At 41.8% G+C, this 18,629-nt stretch overlaps 1 protein-coding gene across 1 annotated transcript in view; it reads left to right on the top strand.

Annotated features, from left to right (window-relative positions):
* LOC306664719 (centriole, cilia and spindle-associated protein-like) overlaps nucleotides 1–18,629 on the top strand; it is a 65,901-nt gene that overhangs the window by 10,248 nt on the left and 37,024 nt on the right. The window lies entirely within an intron of this gene.

The following is an 18,629-nucleotide window of genomic DNA, read 5'->3' as shown; positions in this document are numbered from 1 at the left end:
ACAGCAGCTCCACAGGCCTTAGCAGTAGGATGTCATAGAAATGCTTATTACTCCTTTAGTGAAGGTACTCTAGCTTACTCAACTAAGGAAAATCAAAATTACATTGGCAAAAGGTACTATTTTTCACTTATTCAACTGCAAAATTTGAGAAGTTTGAAAATGTTCTCTGTTGAGGTGTAAAAAACAAATAACCTATAAAAATTGCAAGTGCATGTAGTCTTTGAACTCCAAAATTATGATTCTAAAAATTCATCTTCCAGATGTACTTGCACTTGTGTAGAAGGGTTTTAATTGTAGCATTAAAATTTTTTTAAAGTTGTCAATAGATCTTTATTTTATTTATATGTGCTGCTGAGAATCGAACCCAGTGTGTCACACATGCCTAGGCAAGCACTCTACTACTGAGCTACAACCCCAGCCCTAATGGCAGCATTTTTTGTGAAAGCAAATAATCAAATATCTAAATGTTCACCAATTTTTTTTTTTTTTTTTTTTTTTTTTTTTCAGTACTGGGGATCCAACTCAGGGCCTTGTGCTTGCAAGGCAAGCACTCTACCAGCTGAGCTATCTCCCCAGCCCATGTTTGCTAATTTCTAATGAGAATTGACCAGGTACTGTGGTGCTTGCCTGTAATCCCAGCTAGTCTGGAGGCTGAGGTAGGAGGATCTTAAATTCAAGGCCAGCCTCAGAAACTTAGTGAGACTCTATTTTGAAATAAGTTAAAAGTGTTGGGAATGTAGCTCAGTGGTAAAGCACTTTGGGTTCAATTTCCAGTTCTAAGCAAAGAGCTCAGGAATTCTGATACAAGAGAATCTGCAATATACAATGTTAAGAAAATACAATGTATTTATGTTATATGGTGGCTGAAGGATCACTCACAGAGCTACCCCTGGTGAGGTGAACCAGGCGATGTGGAGAAGAGGTGAAGACTGGGGCCTTTCATACTGCATCCCTTTTTGTACTGATGGATTTAACAACAGTTGCACATATTAGTTGTTCCCAGAATGTTATTATTATGGTAGGCAGCATTTAAAAAAATGTATCTCCCACCGAAGATTCCTTACCCTAATCCCCAGAACCTGTAAATATAGTACTCCTTGATTTCTTGACTTCCTTCCTTCCTTCCTTCCTTCCTTCCTTCCTTCCTTCCTTCCTTCCTTCCTTCCTGTATTGAGGATTGAACCCAGAAGCACTATACCCACTGGGCTATATCCCCACCTCATTTTTAATATTGACACAGGGTCTCCCTCACTTCTCGAAGTGTTATGGGATAAGGAATTGTTGATTGGGTGAGCCCAATCTAATTACACAAATCCTGTTAAAAAGTAGAATTTGGGCTGGGGTCGTAACTTAATGGTAGAGTGGTTGCCTGGCATATGTGATACCTGAGTTTGATTCTCAACACCACATATAAACAAACAAACAAATGAAATAAAGGTCCATCGACAACTAAAAAAAAAAAAAAAAAAAAAAAAAAAAAAGCCTAGAATGTTCCCTGGCTAGTGGTGGGGGAGTAAGTTGGAAAGATTCTATTCAATGAGAAGGATTAGAGCCCCATTGGACTGCGAAGATGAAGGAGGCCACATACCAGGAATGGGGAGGAGGGGGTGCTTTGAGTTAATAAGAGGTGTCCAACTGATAGCCAGCAAGGGGAAAAGACCTCAGTCCTCCAGCCACTAGCAGCTGAATCTTGCCAACAACCTGGATGAGCTTAGAAGCTAATCCTTCTCTGTAGCCTGCAGATAAGCACCCAGACCTCCTAAGGCCAGAAGCAGAGAACCAGATGAGCTACATGTCCCTTGTACTGTTTTAGCAACTCTGCCTGAGCCTAAGGATTAAACTGACATAAAACAGATTAACAGCAGAAAAGCATGTACATTTTCTTTAGTCATTTTTACATGTACACAGGAACCTCCTGTTGTGGTTTAGACGTGGTGTCCCCCAAAATCTCACGTGTGACACAATGCAAGAATGGAGGAGAAATGATTGGGTCATAGCATTTAACCTAATCAGGTGGGGAGTGGCTGGAGGAAGTGGTTCATTGGGGGCGTGGCTATGGGGTATATATTTTGTATCTGGAGAGTGGCGTTTTCCTCTCTTTGTTTCCTGATCACCATGTGAGCCGCTTTCCTCTGCCATACTCTTCCACCACGATTTTTAGTCTCACCTCGAGCCCTGAGAAATGGAGTCAGCCTTCTATGGACTAAGACCTCTAAAACTGTGAGCCCCCAAATAGTCTTTTCATCCTCTAAAGTTGTTCTAGTCAGATCTTTTAGTCACAGCAGTGAAAAGTTGACTAAAACACCTCCTAAAATATGAAGACTCAAAGAAGCAATTAGGACAGAATGCTCCTATACAAAATGCTCCTTTGACAAAGAGTAGTAAATTGCAAAAATGTAACAAGATAAAGAGTTTGGGCTAGGGCGGTTAATTGTAGAAATATATGAATTAATTTAGCAAGGATCGCTTATCCAAATTTGTCAGCTTTGATCCCCCTCTCCTGTGTAAGAAGGCCTTCCTCCTGGTGGACAGAGGACATAAGGGTATTCTATCTCCAGCTTTCAGGATGGAAGAGGAAGGTCACCATGCCTTTCTTGCATCTGATAATTTTGTTTGTTTTGTTGCACATCTTTGACTCGAAGTAGTCAGTATGCCAGGATGACCTATTTGGGGATGGTATCCTCTGTGTGACTACAGAGCCCTCAGCAGGGCTCTTGCAGCCTCAGCTTTAGGGCAACATTTATCTCTTTTTCTATGAAACTTTCCTAGCAGCTCCTCTGCCTGAGTAAATTTTCCTTTGTCTGAACTTGTCCATTATTTGATATTTACCATATTGCTGCCTCAAGAATGAAATGTGTTATGCTTTGGATGTGAGGTGTTCCCCAGAAGCTCACGTGAGACATGGCAAGAAGGTCGAGAGGAGAAATGATTGGGTTGTCAGAGTCTTAACCCAATCAGTGAATTAATCCCCTGATAGGGATTATCTGAGTGGTAACTGAAGTGGTAGGCAGTGACTGGAGAAGGTGGGGCATTGACATCATTGTTTTGGGGTATTTATTTGTATCTGACAAGAGTATACTCTCCTTCTCGGCTTCCTGATTGGCATGTGAATGCAGAAGACATGTTTGGGTAACCCTAAGATGGCGGCTGGCATTGAGCTAAGAGGTGTGGCGCATAATTAGTGTTAACACAGTGTGATCTACTTTTGCCTAATTAGTTAATGTCTCCTCTGCGCTAGTGGTCAACATATGTTCCTCATTCTTAATTAGTACTGGACTGCATGCTCCAACCATGCTACTTAATCCTAAGCTGATTGGCTGCCTTAGGTATGTAAGACACACACCTATAGGAAGCACCGTCGGATAAGCAGCTAGCAGAGAGGAATAGCCAGATAAGCACAGAGAAGCAGCACCTCTGATAGATCGCAGAAGGCAAGAAGCACCTCTGATAGCATGCACCTTTAGTTTGCAGGATGCAGGACTTCAAGAAGATATAGATCTCTGAAAGTGTAGTCTCTCTCTCTTAAGCAAAGTCTCTCTTTTTCTCTTATGCAAAGCCTCTCACTCTCTCTCTCTCTCTCTCCTTTAAAGCCTTTCTTCCTCTATAAGCTAGGGAACAAGTGAACAAGCAAGAAAGCAGCGCACTAAAGAGAAAGATAATAGAAGTAGCTCAGTTTCCAGTCCACCTCAGATAAATTACCGCGAGATTGTTGCCCTGGGCGGCGACATGTGAACTGCTTCCCTCTGCCACACTCTTCCACCATGATGTTCTGCCTCACTTGGAGCCCCGAGGAATGGAGCTGTCTATGTATGGATTGAGACCTTTGAAACCATGAGCCCAACTTTTCCTGCTCTAAAAGTGTCCTGAGTGGGCCATTTAGTCACAGTAGTGAATAAAACTGACTAAAACAAAATGTTTGGAGGATCCATTGTAAATATGCTTAGTAGTTGTATCTCAGGAATGGAAGTAGAAAGGGTAAGAAACACCTATTGTAAATTTCAAAACAAACTTTTAAAAAAGCCTATAATGCTTCCCGTTGTCAGGAGAGCTCTTCATAGTGTAAGCCATGGCTTCCACACTATGCTGAGAGCTCTGCAGACACAGCCATATCTAACCCCTGTGTTTGCTGTGGGTATAACAGTACCTACCACGAAGATGCTTAATGGATGTTCACGTACAGTGTGTGAGCAAGTCAGATTCAGACAGACCTTCACCTTCATCTATGACAAAAATGACATTTTTGATGTAAGAAACAGACTTTCTAACAAGTTCGATTAATAAGGCGATGTATTATCTTCCAAAACAGTTAACAGAAACCGCGTGGGCCCTGGGCCAACGCCACAGGACTTGGGTTCTGTTTCTCTGCTATTTCATCTCGCCTTCCCTTTTCCTGTGCTGCCTTCCTCGTGGTCCCAAAATGGCTGCCAGTATCCCCTGAGATGACTCTCTCTCTCTCTCTCTCTCTCTGAGAAAGAAAAAGCCCTCCTCACTTCAACTTGGAGATCTTGTCTTCTCAGTCCGATTGGGTCATTTTAGCCACAGAGCCACGATTCCCCGTGACCACAGGAATGTCTTAGGAGAACTGACTTCCACAAATGGAAAGACCTTACTACGATTGACTTGAATAACCAGGACTTGGTGATGTGGTCAGCTTCTCCAGAGTCACAGGGGGGAGAACTGTGTATCTGAGCAGAATCTCAGGTCTCAGGATGAAGGAAGTGGGGCAGAGGAGGGAGGGTGAATACAGGGACATCACAACATCCAAAAGGGATTGTCTTCCTCCTTTCTTACCCCTCCCACCTGCCCTAACCGGGACCTCCCAAGATAAGACTGTTAGCTTTTACTTGGGTGACCAAGAGGAATGACAGAACCTCCAGAGGCAAAGCAACTGCATGAACGTTACTCTTTTGCAGCTACAAAGTAAAAAGAGAGTCAAGAGAGAACGATTCCAGAATTTTTAAAGAGGAAGGCAAGCAATGAGGCAGTATCCATGGTAACAAATTGGCCAGGTGGGCCCTGAAGAACAAGGAATACTGAATGTAGAACTTTGCCTGTTCTTCCTGCCTTTTTTCTCAGCCAACTGGCCAGATTGTGTCCCTGAACCAGCCCCATAGGACAAGCACACTTCATAGGTATGTGACCTGTGCAGTCAGTTACACAGGGTCCCTGCTCAGAAGGGTCCTCAGCTTGACTTAGTGTGTGTGTTGCCATTTGAAATCCTTTGGCATTGTGCTCTGCAAATTATGTTGCTGTACCTGTTTCTAGGTGAAGTCCTTCAACTTCTCTATGAGGAGATTTTTATAAGATCAGCCCTCACTGTTCAAAATACCTCAAGTAGCACGTGATGAAACCTTGACTACTAATCTGAATTCAGTTTTCAGGTCTTAGAAGGTGCAGATATATTAGAGTTGCAGTTTATAATGACCTTCCTGTGGCTGTGTGGTAAATGGGTGGGAGAAGAATATTGTTAAAGGCAGAGAAGCCAGGTACCCTGGTCCTGGTGAGAAATGAGGATGTGAGCTGAAGTTTGAGCAGTGGAAAGAGATTAAAATAGAACTTGAGAAATACCAGGAAAATAAAATGGAAAGTGCATGGAGACCATTTAGGTTTGGAGGATAAAGGAAAAGGAAGAATAAAAGTTATTCCTAGACCTTTTGGTCCAGGTACTTAGTGTGAGGAAAGCAGCATGGTGGAATGGGATCTGAGACCATGAGTTCAGTCTTCCCTTGTTGAAGTTCATGCAGAGCATACAGAAGGTGTTGTTGTGCCTTGTCTTCTCCCAGAAGCCAACTCTAGAAAGGAATCAGCATGGGGAATACTTACTAAGGAGTGCCCTTGGGCCTGTGAAAAGGGGGGGTGGGGGGGAAGCTGGCCTGGGCAGGGAAGGAAGTCAGGGAAAAATGCTGGCCCAAAGACATCTCTGGTACATGGCTCATCAGAAATGCCCCTTGGGAAGCCAAGTGACTGAGTCTTTCTTCCCCTGCCTGGAGCATCTCAGATCATCAATGAATATGGATCAACTTGGGAAGGATGTGCACTTGGGCAAGATGGCTCTCTACCTAAATAAGGAGCTGACAACTGGAAGTGTCTGCTGACCATTTCCCCGGCCAAAGGGACAGCAAGCAAGTCCTTTTTGAGAGAGAACCTGGGTGGTCCACATCAGAGTCCATCATAGATATGCAGGGGACAGCCCTATACATGTGGATCTGGAGAAAGGTAGGTATAGGATGGCAGGAGAACTTTGACTTCATGGCATTCATGGTACCACAAGATTGAGTAAGATTCCCTTGCAAGAGGGTAAGGAGTGAGAACAGAGTAGGCAGAATGTTATCAGGATACATTTGAATTCATATTACAGAACTCCTCATTAAAAATAGCCTCGGGTTTTCTGTCTCAGAGAACAAAAATCTCTAGGCTGTCTCATTGGGTGGTCCGGTGGAGTTTCATCGGGGAGCTGGGTGGTTCTTCCATCAGTCTTCCAGTGTCAGTGTGTTGACTTTTATTCAGACTTGTCGCATCACAGTCACAAGAGGGCTGCCTCAGCTCTGGGCAGGAAGGGCAGGATAATGGAAAAGGAAAAATCTCTCTCTTTGCATCTACACACTCATATTATCCACACACTCATATTTCTGTCTACATATTCATTGATACCAAATGAGTGAGTTTTGCCCACACCAACCAATTCTCCAACTTTGTAGACATCAATTGGGTATCTTACAATTCAGTTGTGATACTTGTCAACTGGGTATCTTACAATTCAGTTGTGATACTTGTCAACTGGAGCCTGGAAAATTCAGACTCGGTGAGGATAGAAATGCATGGAGCCAAAAGAGAGTGAACAAACAGGCAAGGCTTCAACTAGGACTTCAGTTGAAGGGGGACAACATCAATGGAGAGGGGAAACCAGGCTGCTTCTCAAGCAAAAGATGTAAGATCTTATTGATTTTTCTGGGGTGGACTAAAGTCTAGTAAGTTTTCATGGGTCAGGGGCATCGTTTCAAAAGATATTTTTTGTTTGTTTTGTTTTTGTGCAAACATCCTGGCCCCAGGCCACCCATCCTTCTGTATGTCTTGGCTACAAATTGAGGGTCCTCACAGCCTTCTCCTCTGGTTTAATAATTTGCTATCATGGCTTACAGAACACAGTGGGATGCTTTACTTATGTTTATTGGTTTATTTTGAAGGATATGATAAAGAACACAGATGAATAGCCAGATGAAGACATACATAGGATGAGATCTGAAAGGGCCCCCAGTACAGAAGCCTTTGTTCCCATGGAGATGAGGCAAGGTGAGCCACGCTTCCGGCATGAGCATGCGTTGCCCAACTCAGAAACTCTCTCAAAACTGTCATTTAGGGATTTTTACAGAGGCTCCTCATATAGGTATGATTGATTATTAACTTTGGGAAGAGGATTTTTCAGCTCCTCTTCCCAAAGGATAGAGGGTGGGGTTCTATGTTCCAAGCTTCTAATCATAGTCTTTCTGGTGACTAACCTCCATCCTGAAACCATTCAGGAACAAACCACGAGTTGCTTCATTAGATCAAAAGTCTGGAACTGGGGTGTCAGGAACTGGGGTGCAAAAACAAATATCAGAACAAAAGATACTCCTAGTATCTCTATCCCTTAAGAAGAGTTTTAGGAGCTCCGTGCCAGGAACAGAGGATGAAGACCAAATATATATTTCTTATTTTATCACAATATTACAATAACTTTAGTCATTTCTCTCTTTTCCTTTTTTAAACAGGAATTAAGTATGAAGGGAGGTGAAGAATCTTCCAGAAACTTCCCACTCCACCCCCAGCAGCTTTCTCCTTAGATCTCATTGGCCAGGGATACTAGAGACCACCATGGTAGTTAAGAATTCATCCCTGAGAATTGAGACCACCTCCTCTTAGGACAAATACCTGAACAAAAGTGGATCCAGGAAGAAAAGGGAAGCTGTTGGGTAGACCAACAGTGCCTGCTACACTGGGTAACATGGATGTTCAACACTGGAAGCAGAAGGGGCATAGGAGAGTCTAACAGGGGACAGCCCGAGAATCAGGAAAAATGGAATCATGGAAACCAAAGCAGGAGAGAATTTTAAAAATGAAGGTAAAATTAACTGTGGCAAGGGCTGTAGAGAAAGATTGATATGTGCCCTTGGACTGGGCCATGTGTAGGTTCCTAGATGTGTTTGTGAACAAGCATCTCTGAAGCAAAGTTATTAGGCAGAATTTAAATTACTGTTGGTTACGCAAATGAAGATAGCAGGACAGTAAATTACAACAGAATGGGGTTGATGAGGATTGCTGAGAGTGGAGAGATCAGGAAATCTGGACAAGGTGAAGCTGCTGCAAAAGACAATGCATGAGTGATTGCCAGGGATGGGGGAGGAAGAAAGGGTCATTACAAATGAGTCTATGAGCATTTGTGGAATATGCAACTATTCCACATCATGCATTTGTTGAAACTTGAACAACTGGTCACTAAAACAGTCAGATTTACTGTATGTAAATCATACCTTAGTTTTAAGAAAAGCAAAAAACCAACCAACTGACCAACAAACAAAGTAGAAAAGGGAGGACAACGCCCCCACCCCCAACACACACACCCTCTTCTTGGGGCCTTGGGCGCCCCCTCTCTGAGTGGCTTGGATGGTCATTTCCCTACCATAGCGTCACTCTGCTGCTCATGCCACACTCTTCCCAGACACAGTAACTTAGAGTCAGACACCCCAGAATCAGTGCTGGAGAACCTGCCCTGAAATCACTCTGCACTGGAGGGTAGCGGCAAGTTAGCAATACTTAGTGAAGGTCATTTTCTGTTTGACTCCATTAGCCATTTTCAAATAGAAACTTTAGATTGTTAGACCCAAGTCTAATCTCCTTTAAAATTTAATTAACCTCTGGTTTAATTCTCTTTTTTAAATCTTTGTCTTCCTATCAGCATAAACAATAATACCTCAGGGGGAAATGAGGTAATGCCTATGATTTTGTCAACCTTTTGGGGGTGCTCCTAAAATATCACTGTGCATTTTTAAATCAGTCTGTTTTGGAATTGCATAACTTGATTTTTTTTAAACTTTTGACGAAGCATTAAAATCTCAAGCTTCATTTAAAAATACAGAGTAACCTTCTTAAGCAAAATTTTCCTGTCACCTTAATCATTTACTATTACTGCCTGGCATTTACCTTTTGAGCCATGAGCAACTTCATCACAGAATGAAAAACAAAGTAATCTAAGAGCAGACTGGCTTGTGGGAAGCAGACACCGTGATCAGACTGTATATTATTGGTTGAAGTTCAGCCTACACCTGGTGCTTTGGTGCTTCAAGAGACACCTAAAACATTGAGGGGAGAAAACCTTCCCCACTCCCAGATCTGTGAGCCTCGCTTTCAAATTTCCCATGTCGTTAGCAGCACTGAGGCGTCCAGACAGCCATTTGTACCTTGGTGCTACGCCAGTCTGGCAAGACCTGAAGTCACAGCACTCAAGACCCTTAAGGAAATCGCTTACTTGACTCTTTTACTGCTTTAACATTTCAGACAGTAGAAACTGGAGCTTTGTCTATCTATCTAGTTCAAGCTGCTCATTTTACAGATGAGAGAACTCCCTTTAGGGAAAAGATCCTTTATCTTCCACCTTCTTTGGTGAGGTGCTTAGTGAGCAGTGATCGCGAACCAGGCATCTTTGTTTACATATTTGTTGGTACCTTTCTATGTTCCAAGAAGCTATCAGGAACTCATACATGAAGAAGAGGAATGTGTTCCCCCTGCCACTGTGAACAATTTTTTCTTATCTAGATATGAAGTAGAACCTATCTACAAAAGCAACCAAATCTCTCTACCATTCTATTCATTCACACAACTTAAGTCTCTGTATTAATCATTCCCTTTGTTCTCGTTGAAAATTTTCTCCATTCACAAATATATTCTTTGTAAAATTTTTTAAAAATTTAAGAAACCATTGCAAAATTTATCATTTTATCCATTTTTAAATGTAGAATTCAGTGTCATTTAGCAGATTTACAATGTTGCTCAATTATCACCGCTACTCATGTTCAGAACTCATCCCAAACAGAAATCCTGTACCCATTCATCAATGACATTCTCTTCCCTCTTCTCCATAGGCCCTAGAAATTTCTATTATGCTTTCTATCTCTATGAATTTGACTATACCTGAGTACCTTACATAAGTAGAACCACAATATTTGTCCTTTTGTGATTGGTTTATCTCACTTGGCATTTTGTTTTGAGGCTTTTCTATGTTATAGTATGCATTGAATTTCCTTCTTTTTGGAGGCTGAATAATATTCTACTGTATATACATACCACATTTTTGTTTATCCATTCATCCATTGATGGACATTTGAGTTGTTTCCTTCTTTTGGTGACTGAATAATGCTGCTATGGATTGAGAGTACAAATACTTGATTGAGTCCTTGCTTCCAATTCTTTTGGGCTTATATTCAGTGGTGGAATTGCTGGATCATCTAGTAATACTAGGTTTAACTCTTTGAGGAATTACCCCTTTTCCACAGCAGAAAATATTACATCTTGTAGGCAACATGGAAGCTTTCCTATTTCTCCACATTTTTTATCAGTGTTTGCTGTTTCATTCTTTATTTTTCATTAATACCCATCTGAATGAACATAAAGTGGTATCTCTTTGTGGTTTTGATTTGCATTTCCCTAATGACCATGGATGTTGAAAATCTTTTCATATAATTACTGGCTATTTGTATACCTTCTTTGAGGAACTAACAAGTCCTCTGCCCATTTTTTAAAGTGTTGTTGTTAATATTGAGTTACAGGAATTCTTTATATATTTTGGATATTATTAGATAAATGATTTGCAAATAGTTTCTACCATTACATGCTCTATTTCATTCTCTTGATAGATTTCTTTGATGCTTAAAATTTTTAAATTTTGAATAGCTCATTTTATCTCTTTTTATTTTTATTAACTATGCTTTTGGAGTCTTGTCTAAGAAATACTCACTAAATCCAATCCTAAAAAGATTTTCACTTGTGTTTTCTTCTTAGAGTTTAATAGTTTTACTTCTTATGTTTAAGTTTTTGTTTGGAGTTTAACTTTTATATGTATTATAAGGGAAGGATCCAATTTCATTTTTTCTTTTTTTGCATGTGGCTATTCAGTTTTCCTATTACTGTTGAAAAGACTGTCCTTTCCCTATTGAATGGTATTTGCTCTTGTCAAAAATCAATTGAACATATATGTGCTGGTTTATTTCTGGGCTGTCTGTCCTATTCTCTTGGTACTGTATGTCTGGGCTTAAGCTAGTATCACACCAGTTTGACTGCTGTAACTCTATAGTAAGTTTTGAAATCAGTAGTGTGAATCTTGCAATTTTGTTTTTCTTTTACAAATATGTTCTTTTAAAATTGTGCACCTAGACAGCACAATTCTGTATCTCTGAGGGATATTTTTAAAAGTGGCAAAATCTGAATCTTTAAAACTTTAATACAGAAAGAATTGAATGAAAATACACCCTGCTTCTCTCTACCAGACCTCTGCATCTCAGCAGAGTACTTCTTGGGCGTGTCAGGGGAGTCAGGGACAAGTTGATTTGGGGTGTAAGATTCCACTGGGAGAAATGTGAGAAGAGATGGAAAGGTAGAAGTCAGGGAGGGAGCTCCTTGCTAAAAATAAGATGAATCGTGGGATATTGCTACAAAAAAGAAAGAAGGGGGTTTATTGGAGATGGCTCCCAGATCTAGGATTTGACTCCTGGGGTGTTGTCAAGAATAAAGTGGCCCTTCTGTCTAGGACTGGCACAGGACACCAGAGAAGTATGGATCAGGCCCCTTCTTCACCAGGTCCTGGTGGGTGGAAGTGCTGAATGGAACTAGCTAGAGACCACCTCAGCCCGATCAGTGACTTTTAACAACACTCCTGCTGAAGTTCACTTAAATTGCCATTCCTCATCCCTAGTGCCATCTTAGGAAGAAAACAGAATGCTAAAAATACTTTATTTTTGGCATAATTTCCATTCACCTCCTACCTCCTTGCTTTTTAAAAAATTGCTTCAAGTAACAATCTACAGGGCCTGCAAGTTGGGGCTCTTTGCTGGAGCAGAAGAAGCGTTAGGTAACAGGAAGAGCCACATCCTCAGCTTTTGCAAGACTGAGGGTGAGGTGTTGACTGTTATTCTGGGCACTGTGACCCAGCGGGGAACACAGCAATGAGTGTGACACAGAAGGTCCAAAGCCTGGCAAGGGCTGGCAGTGAGATTCTCCATAGGTCCTGCCAGCCAGGTCTGGGGCGGATTAGAAGAGGCAAGAAAGCCATGACCAGCAGGTAATGGGGCCACGAAGGGATGGCTGGGAGAGCAGCTGGAATCTGAGGCAGGGGTGGGACGGAGAAGTGGCAGTGGAAGAAGAAACCGACACAGCTTAAGGCAAGGAGGCCGAGGATCAATCAGCACTCCTGTGGTCAGGAGTGCCCGTGCCCTCTGGAAGAGGACATACAGCAGGTACTCAGCCTGAGGTGTTCAGGCAACCAGGTGTGGACTGTGAATCTCCAAGCGCAAGAGGAGGTTGCCTTGGAGACATCGGCATCAGCAAAACTATCCAGATAAACTGTTAGGGACCAAAAGAGGTTAAGGCGATATCCCTGTGGTATGCCAGCACTGGGAAGCGAATGGAACAAAAACCAGTGCAGGAGAATGCAAAGGACATGAGAGGTAGGAGAATGGAAGACGGTGAACGTCATTTCTTAAGCAGTAGAGGAGAAGAGTTTCTGGAAGAGTGTATACAGATGCTAAGCAGCCTGTGGGCTGCAGCTTTTCTGTTGAATTCAGCAAGTGGGGGGTGATTGGTCACTTTTGCAAGAATAGGTTCATGGACCAGCCTGCAGGGTACCGAGAGAGTGAGAGGAAATAACAGAGCAGAGCCCCTACGTTTTTCCCAGCAGCTGCACTTTAAGGAAGAGGGCATTTTTTGGGAGGAAGGATTTTTTTTTTTTTTTCTTGAAAGACAAGCATGCTTATAGGCTGAGAGGGAAGAACCCAAAAGAATGTAGAAGTTGAAAATCCAGCAGAGAATAACTAACTGGCACAGCCAGATCTTGGAGACTATACAGGGGAGAGCAAAGGTTTATGTAGAACAGTAGCCTGATCATCGGAGGGAAGATGCTCTGTGAAGGAAGAAGGAAGCATTAGCTGACAAAGCCTTGTTGCAGGCTAGAGGGGGTGCGGGTGCACTATTGCAGGCCCAGAGACTTCTGCAGCGCCGGGCCAACCTGGAAGATAAAAGACAGAAAAGTCATTCAGGCCCTGGCTGAATGGGTGAGCAAGCAAGAGGCAGAGAGCAGGAAGGTAGGAGAGGGTTTTAGGAAGGTGAGTGATGGAAGTTTTGCTGGATACTTTGTTTTTCTGATAAATTAAATGCAAAGTCACTTACTAAGAGCGAGGGCAGGGATGTAGGTAGGGGAACTAAGTAGAGTGCAAGACCCCCTTAGAGAATGCCTAAGAGATTCTGGGAGGTTTCTAGATTCTTTCTGGCTTACTATGCTCTTCTTGTAATTAATCTAAGAGTGACTTCCTTTTCCTTCTAAAATAACATGTTGTACTTAATTACAAAAATTCTAAATATACAAATAATATATGTCTAAATACTTACACTCTCTCACTGGGGATCGAAGCCAGGAATCGCAGGCTGCAACCCTGAATCTCCTGCTCCTTGGTCTCCTGAGTCACTAGGATTACAGGCTCTCACCACCACGACTTGGCCCTAAATATATTTCTGATAATATATTTATTTATTATATATGTTTATTCTATATGTTTCTAATGACATGTTACACACATTTCTAAACATATGCTATATATATTTCTAAACACTCACACAAAGTCTTTGTCAGGTGGCTCAACCTTTATTTCATATGGGCTGATTGCTGCCTTAAAATGTCATAAACCCATAGATAAAAGACACATAGCACCTTTAGGAGCTAGTTTTTGCCCTGTGAGGAGTACTGTCCTGCCAGCAGAGTCCAGTGAAGGAGAAAAGATGTATACATGAGAAGCAGCAGCCCAGGACAGTTAAGGAAGTTCTGTCACAAGCAGGGATTCCAGGTAGGTGGCAGAGTATTTGCCTAGTATGTACTGGGTGCAGAGTTCCAACTCTAGCACCGGGTCAGGGGGAGGCAGGGAGTTTTACAGATTGAGTTAAGGTTATGAAAGCACTGCCATGTGTTTGTTATTCAGATTCTCTCAAGTGCTCTGTGGGTTACACCGTCCTCTTCCTTTATGGGATAGTTGCAGCTCAGCCAGGTTCACTTTCCTAGAACAGAACACGTGGAGAGAATGTGCACGCTCTATCCGTGTCAAGTTGTTCCATCTAATTAAGCTTCATTTTTTCAGTAGTTCTGTCTGCAGTGATCCTCCCTAACCTGTCCTCACCCGCTCCTGCATTCTGTTCTGTTCTTGATTATGCCGTGTTCTGAAGACCTCTGAGTTTTAATCAGCTTTTGCGCTGCTGGGACTAAAAGATATATGATCAGAACGATTTTAGAGGAGGAAAAGTTTATTTGGAGGCTCACAGTTTCAAAGGTCTTAATCCATAGACAGCAGGCTCCATTACTTGGGCCTCAACTCTCCAGATGTAAAATATATACCCCAAAGCCACGCCCCCAACGGACCACGTCCTCCAGACACACCCCAGCTGCCTCCAATTACCACTCAGTTAATCCCATCTGGGATTAATTCACTGATTAGGTTAAGGCTATGATCCAATAATTTCTCCCCCAAACCGTCTTGCAGTGCGGACACCACATCTAAACCATAACACTCTGTATGGCTGTTCTCCATCCTGCATTCCTCTCTCCAAACCTTCAGATCTGCCAAATGTTTTCTACATTGGCCTCCAACCCCACCAAGGCTTATCTACTTTATCTTTACTAAACCCAAAGAGATTGATACAATCTAGGTTTTGTTTCCATAACTTCAATCACCTAAATTCAGTGGACCCTTTGTTGAGATTCTATTACCATTTTTAATGGGGTAGAGCTGTACCATTTTTACTGACTCTGCCTCAGTTGAAAGTGAACCTTCTGCTTTAATTAACCAATAGCAAACTTCTGCTGCAGGACTCAGCAACCTTTCAACAGCACTTCCAGATGTTGATTCTGAAGCCCTGCTGTTAATATTCTGATGACAAAGGGATGAATGTTGTTATGTTTTCTATTGTTATTTTGGTATTCCTTGCAGGAAAGGGAGATTTGAGTGGGATTGAAAGGTGGAAGAGGACTTATATCCTCCCGTAGTTTGGAGAAACCTTTTGAGAATGAGTTGAGTTACAGTGGTCCCTATGTCTCCATAGGTTCCTCATCCATATATCCAATCAAGTATGGATCAAAACATTTGAAAAAAAATTGCATCTGTACTGAACGCATACAGACATTTTTCTTGTCATTATTCCTAAACAACACTAGCATTTCCATTGTATTAGGTATAAGTAATCTAGGGGTAATTTAAAGTATATAGGAGGATGTGCCTAGTCTATATGGAAGTCCTATGCTACTTTATTTAAGAGACTGGAGAATATTTGAATTTTGGTGTCTGCAGAAGGTCCTGGAGCCAATCTGTTAGGACGCTGAAGGGCATCTAGTGAAAAATTACACTGATTTACAAGATAGAGTTTTTATAATACAAATAGGATTGCAGTTTATGATTGTATTACCTGTTTATAGGTATTATTTTATAATAATCGTATTGTTATTAATGCTATAACCAAAGTTTCATGTGATTTTAAAAAAATTACTCCCTCTTGATTGGATTGGCATTTCAAGTGTTTTTATAAATAGTTGCTAACATTTTCTTAAAAAATATTTTTACTTGTAGATGGACACAATACCTTTATTTTATTTATTTATTTATTTATTTTTTGTGGTGCTAAGGATGGAACCCAGGGCCTCACATGTGTGAGGCAGGCGCTCCACCACTGAGTTACAAGTCCAGCCCTGGTCGCCAACTTTTTAATGCTACATTCTAATCACGTGACTCACTGACAATATGTTCCTTGTGTGGAAAAAAGTTTACTTGAGCTAAGTGTTCATTATCTTCACTTTAGACCATTTTAACAAGAAAGGAAATAAAAAAGAGCTTGGCAAGAATGTGGCCTCCTTGCCTTATGTAAGCTGGCTCATGTCCCACCTCTTGTGGGTAGAGCAGAAAATGGAAGGGGAAAAATGGTGGTGCTAAGCTCCCACCCACACTCCAAATGGAAAGGAGGAGGACTCCCTCATGCTGATAAGTCATTGAGAGAACTGAACCGCTGTCCATGCTCCAATGCCCCAGCGTTTGCCCTTCCTGCTCTTATGCCTCTGGTGCTTGCTCCTCTTCAATTCCCCACTGCACTTCAAAAAGAAGTTATGGTTCATCCTGATCCACAGGGGCTTGTGGAGAGCCAAGCACCCTTCACAGAGTCAAAATGAGACCTGGGTCTTGGTTACCCTTTGGGATTTCACTCCTGACTTTATTGCTATGTTTTGAACACATTGTGTCTCCACCAAAACTCACGTGGAGGCTTGGTTCTCAGTGCTGCCATGTTGGGAGGTGGGGCCGAGTGGAAGGTGTTTGGGCAGAGCCCTTTCTAATGGACTAATGCCATTCTTTTGTGAGTGGGTTCTCATTTTCGCCAGGCTGGATTACTGTGAGAACAGGTTGCTATAAGCAAGTCCATCCTTTATCTCTTTCTTCCCCATGTGCTGGCTTGCCCTTTAGCTTTCTGCCATGAATTTGAAGAGCATGTGGTCCTCACGAATTGTGACCACCTGATTTTGATTTTCCAGCCTCCAGATCTATGAGTCAAAAGTATTTATTTATTGGTACTGGGGATGGATCTCAGGGGCACTGCCACTGAGCTACATCCCCAGCCCTGTTTATTTTTTATTTTGAGACAGGGTCTTTCTGAGTTTCTGAGGCAGGGCTGGCCTTGAATTTGTGATCCCCCTGCCTCAGCCTCCTAGTCACTGGGATTACAGTTATGAACCACTGCACCTGGCTCACCCTTTATTCTGTATAAATTATTTAGTCTTCAGTATTTTGTTAGAGTAACAGAAAACATGCAAAGACACTTTGACACTAAGGTGTCCCCTGGAAATGGAAGACCAACTGGGAATATGTCATATGAATTTATCTGAAAGACTAACTCTCTTAGCCCCTCTTTCCAGGAGAGGATATCTGGCACCCTTGGGAACATTATCTTGAATATGAAAGGTTCACTAGAAGAGCAAAGAAACAAGGTGCATGATATGAAAAGAAAGGTGGAAACAGATCAAAAAGTTGATTTGGAAGCAAATTATTAAGGCTCTGAAATGCCACAATAATTGGAGTCCGGACTTTGTTCCATAGCAGTGGGGAACTTCCAAAGACTTCAAGTGATAAGACACATGATGATATTTATGATTTAAGTATGTGTCTTTGGTATTATGGTAGAGGATGGATTGGGAATGATACCAGTGAGGAGGCAGTTTAAATAACTTAGGAAAGATAGCCCGAATTGAGGCGGTTTTGGTACAAGTGGGCAATGTTGAGGAAAGTATTAACAAAATTTAGTTAAATGAAGAAAAAAATTATCTGAAATGTGAGTCTGAGATAAAAACATACCATTAATAAAGAAGGTATCCATGAGAGGAGAGATATTTAGTAGGTCTTAGGTTAAATCTGATGAATTTGAAATGTCCGTGTGAGCCAGGTGTGGTGGCTCCTGTGCCCATAATCTATAATTTCAGTGCTAAGGAGGCTGAAGCAGGAACATTGTTAAGTTCAAGGCCACCTGAGCAAATTAGCAAAATCCTGCCTAAAAGGAAAAAGAAAAAGATGTGGGATGTGGGATGTAGCTCAAGCTCAATGTGTTCAAACCCCAGCACCAAAATAAGTAAGTGACACAAATAAATAAAACTTGAAATGTCCTTGTGACATCCAAATGCAAGTGTCCAAAGAATGATAGTTTTGAGGTTAGAACTCAGAAAAAAGTTTGGGACCAAAGTTAAATATTTGAAAAATCATCCGCATAATTAAAGCAGATGAAATTTCAGAAGTGGATGAGCTGCTCATAAGGAAAGTGTAGCATGGAAAAAGGACAGACCAGGGCAGATTGTCATAGCTGAGGAGTTGCCAGGAAAGAGCTGGGAAAGACCCATCTGAGATAGGAGGGCCACAGTACAACAGAGAAGTGTATTATTCAAGAAGGAGCCATCATTTAGACAAAAATCTTTCAAAGGAAACATGTTTTGGGCATAAAGAAGTCACAGGTTGCCTTCCGAGAAGGTAGTTTTCAAGGACTGAGAGGCAGGAATGAGATCCTAGTGGTTGGGGCTTGGACGGAAGGCGAATAAGCATAAATGGTGTTGAAAACTTGTTCTTGGGAAAAATTTTATAGTGAAGAGAAAAAAAAGAAATGTAGCTTGAATTTCTTTTTCATGTGGTTCATCAATTTGTAAAGATCTACTGCATCCATGGCTCACTTGATTCCCAGCGCAGCTCCAGGAGACAAGGAGGGCAAGTGTGGATACACTTGGGCACAAACCGAAGTTAAGAAGACATTTAAAGGTTTGATCAAGGTCACTTAGGGCAAATTAAGAACTAGGTATGGGACATTAGACTCTTAATCCAATGACC

This window comes from Sciurus vulgaris, assembly GCF_902686455.1.
Source record: "Sciurus vulgaris genome assembly, chromosome: 6".
Taxonomy (NCBI): Eukaryota; Metazoa; Chordata; class Mammalia; order Rodentia; family Sciuridae; genus Sciurus; species Sciurus vulgaris.
Note: the sequence above shows the minus strand (reverse complement) of the source record. Positions and strands in the feature narration are given on the sequence as shown.